This window comes from Jaculus jaculus, chromosome 12 (genome assembly GCF_020740685.1).
Source record: "Jaculus jaculus isolate mJacJac1 chromosome 12, mJacJac1.mat.Y.cur, whole genome shotgun sequence".
NCBI classification, from domain to species: Eukaryota; Metazoa; Chordata; class Mammalia; order Rodentia; family Dipodidae; genus Jaculus; species Jaculus jaculus.
Genome location: NC_059113.1, coordinates 31,534,455 through 31,540,732, shown reverse-complemented (window position 1 = coordinate 31,540,732; position 6,278 = coordinate 31,534,455).

Genomic DNA, 6,278 nt, shown 5'->3' with positions numbered 1-6,278 from the left:
AGAAGGGCAACCCTGGTGCCAAGCGTCCTGCAAAGACTAGGGGGAGAGAGGCTTTAAGGCGTGCTCCTCACTATGGACTTGTGAGCGCCCTGGGTTCTGTAGTCGCTGTCAGCCACGCCCATTGTCGTATGGTGTGCTTTGTGGAGGTGTGTTTGGGGTGCTTGGCCCCATCTGGATCTCCACCCCAGCTGTTGGATTCAGTTCTGCCATCTGTGTCCCTGTGGCTCCTCACAACTTGTAGCTGTGCCAGCTCCTGAGATGACTCCACTGCCTCCTGCCATGGGGGTGGGGGTGGGGGTGGGGGTGGGGACTTGCTTCCCGTAGAGGGTACAGCTGTGTCATCTCTCCTGTCCCCTTCAGAAACTGCTGTCCTCTCCTGCTTACTGCCCATCCTCCAGGAGGTCGCACTGACTCATCCTTAGACCCAGCTGGGGTCCGTAACCATGGCAGAGGAAGGGAGAGCAAGTGACTGTGCCAGGGAGGGGAATTCTTGGCTACCACTGTGAGTTCTGTCACTCATAAAATGCTTTGTCTTTTCACCAGAGCCTTCTGAGCCACTCCTCACTCCTTGTGTGCCTCCCTCGCAGAACCAGAGGAGGAGAAGAAAAAAAAAAAAAAAGGGGGAAGACCAGGTGAGGAGAGCATGAGATGAAGAAACGAGGAGGAGGAAAAGAAAGAGGTGGCTGGGGAGATTGCTCAGTGGTCAGAGGCACTTGCTTGAAAAGCCTCCTGGTCTGGGTTCAACTCCCCGATGCTCAGGTAAAGCCAGATGCACAAAGAGGTGCATGCATCTGGAGTGTGTTTGCAGTGGTGAAAGACCCTGACATGCCTGTGTCCTCTCTCTCTCTTTCTCTCTGCTCATAAATAAATAACATTTTGGAAGAGGAGGAGAAAGAGAAAAGAAGAAAAAGAATAGGAAACAACAAGAGTAGATGAGCAAGCCGGGCGCGTTGGCGCATACCTTTAATCCCAGCACTTGGGAGGCAGAGGTAGGAGGATCGTCATGAGTTCGAGGCCACCCTGAGACTACACAGTGTATTCCAGGTCAGCCTGAGCTAGAGTAAGATTCTACATTGAAAAATAAAAAAGGGGGGGGTTGATATTTGTCGGGCATGGTGGCGCATGCCTTTAATCCCAGCACTCGGGAGGCAGAGGTAGGAGGATTGCTGTGAGTTCGTGGCTACCCTGAGACTCCATAATGGATTCCAGGTCTGTCTGGGCTAGAGTGAGAGACTACCTCAAAACAAACAAACAAGAGTAGATGGGCAGTCACAGCTTTGACTCTATTTACTGGATGTCCCAAGAGCACGTTGCTCCCGAGCTGCCATGAGGTGAGTAGATTCTTCCAGCGTGCACTTCCACCTACACAGAACAGAAACATCAAGACCAGTGACCATGGACTGCAACCATGGAGGCTGTCATTTTATAAGCTGCTTCTACCAGTTGTCAGTTCAGTGACCACAGCCGGCTGGAACCATCACCAGTTTCCACCTGGCAGATGGGCCTTGTGCCTCTCCTGATCGGTTCCTAGGGAGCATGGCCCAGCCCAGTGCTCTCCACTGTCAGTGATGGAGGACTGCCTATGACTGGCCTCCCACTGTGCCCTCCTGCCTCCTCCCCTAGTTCTCTGGGTCACTCTGCATCTCTATTCCTTCCCCACTGACCCATGCTGAGAGAGAAACCTAACTTTCACCTGCCATCTCAGTCTGTTTGGGTTGCTACAGCAAAAGGGCCATAGACTTGGTGGCTTATATATACAAGAGCAGTTTTTCAAAATTCTTAAATATTTGAGAAAGGGGAAAAGAGAGAATGGGCATGCCAGGGCCTCCAGCCACTGCAAATGAACTCCAGACACGTGGGTCACCGTGTGCATGTGGCTTAGGTGATACTGGGGAATCGAACCTGGATCCTTAGGCTTTGTTGGCAAACACCTTAACCACTAAGACATCTCTCCAGCCCGAGAGCAGTATTTTTGCTCACACATCAAGAACATGCTGGGTATTTGCTGTCTAGTGAAGGCTGCCTTCTGACTCATAGGTGTGCCCTGAACTATATTAGAAGGGGCAAAAGAGCTCTCTGGGATGTCCTTTATAAGGGCACTGGTGCCAGTCCTGAAGACTTCACCCTTTATCACCTCCAAACACCATCATCTTGAGGCTTAGGGTTTCAGTCTGTGACCCTGGGCACAGGCACACGAGACCGTGGCAACTCGTGGCATACCTGGGGCCAACTTGGAAGATGCTTCCTGGGAGCACGTGGCTGCGCCCGGCCTTACCCTTCATTTGTTTCTGGGATGACAGCTATGTGAAGGCTTGGCAGTCACCTTGGGGCCATGTACCTGGTGGCTAAGGAGTCTTCCAAGGCAACCCATGAATTTCCCAGAGAGGAAGTTACTCCACGTCCCCCGCGGAGAATAACTCTTCCCACACTCCTTCTCTTCTCGCACTTGCAGCAATCTCTCGCCAGCTGGTTACATAAGTGGCCCCCTTGCCAGCTGTCATCAAGGCCATCCCGGAAAATCAAGGCATACACAAACCAGTGATAGCTTGCCACAGTTTTTGCTGACGCTCCTTCCCAGCCCTTTAATCCAGCCAAAGCAAGAAGGCCCAACAAAGTACATTCGCTGCACACGTAAGAGCAGTGAAGAGGCCGGGGAGGAGGCAAACACTTTGGAAAGGACAACCAGCACTTCTGATAGCCCGTGTCTGGGTGCTGATGTCTTCCGAAGGTCCGGCTCATGCACTGGGTCCGGCTGCCGCACCTACCCTCTGCCTATAGGCTGCAAAACCTCCAACGTGCCTTGGCCTCTGGTTCTATTGGTTCTTTGTCTGCAGAATAACCAGGCACTCATTCTCAGAAACTCCATGCCCCTGCCACCCCTGACTCCCCTCTGTCCACAGGCTCGGCTTTGTCCTGGCTCCGAGCTGTGGTCCAGTGACACCTTGCCAGGCCGAGAGTATTTCCTCACCATCCTCAGTCCACACTGTTTGCCTCAGGATTTCTTCTCCAGTCATAGGACGCTACCAGGGCCTCCCTTCCCAAGCCTTCAGATCTAGCTGGGGCCTTTCCAAGCAACTGGTCTACCAAGTTTCACCTGCCGCATCCTCACGGGAGGCTCAGAAAAGTGTCACTGTAACCAAACCACAGGTGAGGAGAGCACACTGAGGGAAATGAGGGACAATGGCCTCACCCCCAGATCTGGAGAGTCGAACGTGGGTCCTTAGGCTTCGCAGGCAAGTGCCTTAATCGCTAAGCCATCTCTCCAGCCTGAAATATTTTTTTTCAAATGAAGGGAAGGAAAGGAGAGAGGGAAGAAGGAAGAAAGAAAGGGAGGAAGGAATGTAGGAAGGAAGGAAAAAAGGAAAGAAGGAAAAGGAAAGGAAGGCAGACCATTATTCTATCTCCACTTCCTGTGACATTCAGAATGAAGGCAGACGCCTATCCTATCATGCCCTTTCACCAAAGAACAAGATGAGGTGGGGGCTAGGAAGTTGCTCTGTAAGTAAAGTGCTTGCCATCCCAGCAAGCATGAAGACCCGAGTCAGATGCCCAGCACCCAAGTGAAAATGGGAGGCGTGGTGGTGCACCTTAACTCCTAGTGCTGGGAGATGGAGACAAGGGATCTATGGAGCTCACTGACTAGCTAGTCTAGCCATATTGGTGAGCTCTAGGCCCAGTGAGGGACCCTGTCTCAAAGAACAAGGTAGGGAGTGATTGAGGAAGACCACCCTTCCTGTTTACCTCTGACCTCCACACATATGTGCACATACGTTCACCACATACATATGAGTATGCATACACTCACATACAGCCATGCATATAAAAGTAAATGAATGAAAGGATATTATAAGACCCACTGACAGTGTGCAGAGGGCCCACAACCAGCTAGGAGAAGAGCAGAGCAGCTGCAGGATGTGGCCAGTCAGCGAGGAAAGATGCGGGGTGGGCCAGCCCCACTCTCAAGGGCACGTGAGAAGGTGGGGGCAGTGAGACAAACACATTGCTCAGTGTTTCTTCCTTTTTTTTTTCTTAGTTTGAAACTTGTTGCCGTCCACAGCTTTGGAGATTGTGAGTATCTGTGGCCTGTTCTCCCATCCCTGGAGGTCCAATTATCTGGCCACATGGCTAAAATCTCACCAACCACAGGGTGCCCTGAGCCACCTTGTGCCCTGGCCTCTTTATATGCCATTTGCACTACTATTTTTAATTTATTTATTTACCTAGTTATTTATTTGAGAGAGTGAGAGAGAGACATAGAAAGAATATCCAGGGCCTCTAGCCATTACAAACAAACTCCAGACGCATGCTCCACCTTGTGCATCTGGCTTACGTGGTACTGGGGAGTCAAATCTGGGTCGTTGGGCTTTGCAGGAATGAACCTTAACCACTAAACCATCGCTCTAGCCGCTTTAATTTATGTACATATACATTTATTTCATTATTTTGGGAGTTGCTGGAGAGATTCAACTCAGGGCCTTACACATAGTAAGCTCTGCCACTGAGCCACACCTCCAGCCCCCAAAATTTCTTTACTGAAAGTTTGAAACTGGAGTTAGTAGTTGTTGACACAAAAGACATAGCTCATGCTTCAAAGGGAGTAAGAGATATTTAAAAAAAGAAAGAAAGAAAGAGAAAAGCCGGCCATGGTGGTGCATGCTTTTAATCCCAGCACTTTAATCCCAGAGATAGGAGGATCACCGTGAGTTCAAGGCCACCCTGAGACTACAGAGTGAATTTCAGTTCAGCTTGGACCAGAGTGAGACCTTACCTCGAAAAACAAACAAACAAACAAACAAACAAAAAGATATTTTATTCTGAAGCCAACTATGAGTGGCCATGACCCTGGAACACAGATTTGAGTTATTCCAAATTCCAGGCTCCATCGCGTGTTAGCAATTTTATGAAGGTTTTGTAGTTACAGAACAAAAGAAGTTCACAAACCAAGGCAGTTTTCAAATACATGTACAGAAACATCAGGCAGGCGGGTTACGCACAGTGGGGAGGTCCCTGCTTAGGCTTCCGGTGCTCTCTGGTCACATTCCTAGCCTTTGGGTTGGTGGAAGCTGGTGTCTATTAGTACATTCCAGAAAGGTTTCACAAAGATGTTAGGTCAGGCAAAAGAGATGGGCAAAAAAAAAAAAAAAAAAAAAAAAAAAAAGAAGAAGAAGAAGAAGACTATTAAGGGGCCTAAAGGTAGCCCAAGGTAATTTGGCTCTGATCTTGCAACATTTCATTTCTTGACAACTACAGAGGTTCTATCAATCAACTTGCAGGATGTCTGAAGAAGCTGCAGGTGCTTTTCAGAAACTTTAGTTCACATGGTCAAGGAGGAAAGATTCACAGTAAGTCCAATGAGGCAAAATCATTTCTAGAAAAGGTCGGGGTCAGGGGGGAGGGGGGAAGAGTGAAGGAAGAGGCAAAAAGGCAAGTTGAAGAAAGGCATTAAAAAAAAAAAAAAGACTGGGGCTGGAGAGATGGCTTAGCGGTTAAGCGCTTGCCTGTGAAGCCTAAGGACCCCGGTTCGAAGCTCGATTCCCAGGACCCACGTTAGCCAGATGCACAAGGGGGCGCACGTGTCTGGAGTTCACTTGCAGTGGCTGGAGGCCCTGGAGCGCCCATTCTTTCTCTCTCTCTCGGCCTCTATCTCTATCTGTTGCTCTCAAATAAATAAATAAAAATGAACAAAAAAAAAATTAAAAAAAAAAGATTAACAGAAGGGATGGAGGCTGTGGCATTGGGGGGCAGCTGGTATACAGGAAAAAATTTTTGGCTAACCAATAATTTGAACGAAAATTACTTGGTAAAGAGATCAGAAAGAATATGGCCTCAGAACAATAAGGAGCCATTTTAGACAAAAGCAAGTTCCTGGAAATGACTACCTCTCACGAATACTCTAGCGAAAGCTATTTGGTAATTTAAAGGGCAGCTGGTGGGGAACGGGTAGGAAAATCACAAAAAGAAGGAGTAGAAATCAAAAGAAAATTCTCTGGTTCTAAAAGAAATGTAGTCAGATTTGTGTGCTCAAAAGGCCCAAATGAATGCTTCTGAGAAAGAAAGAAAGAAAGAAAGAAAAAAAATAAAAGCCCACTAACCCAGACAAGTCGACAAATCAGCTACAATGGAGTCTCCTTGGTAAGGGGAAGTGATTGAGAGGAACAAAAAGATAATCAGAGTTCAGAGAGACAAGAAAGGCCAGGTAGGCAGAGGAAAGGGTTTTACTTTGTCTTCAAGCAACAAATCATGGTTTGCAAGAGTTCCTTCTCAGCGTACGTTCACCT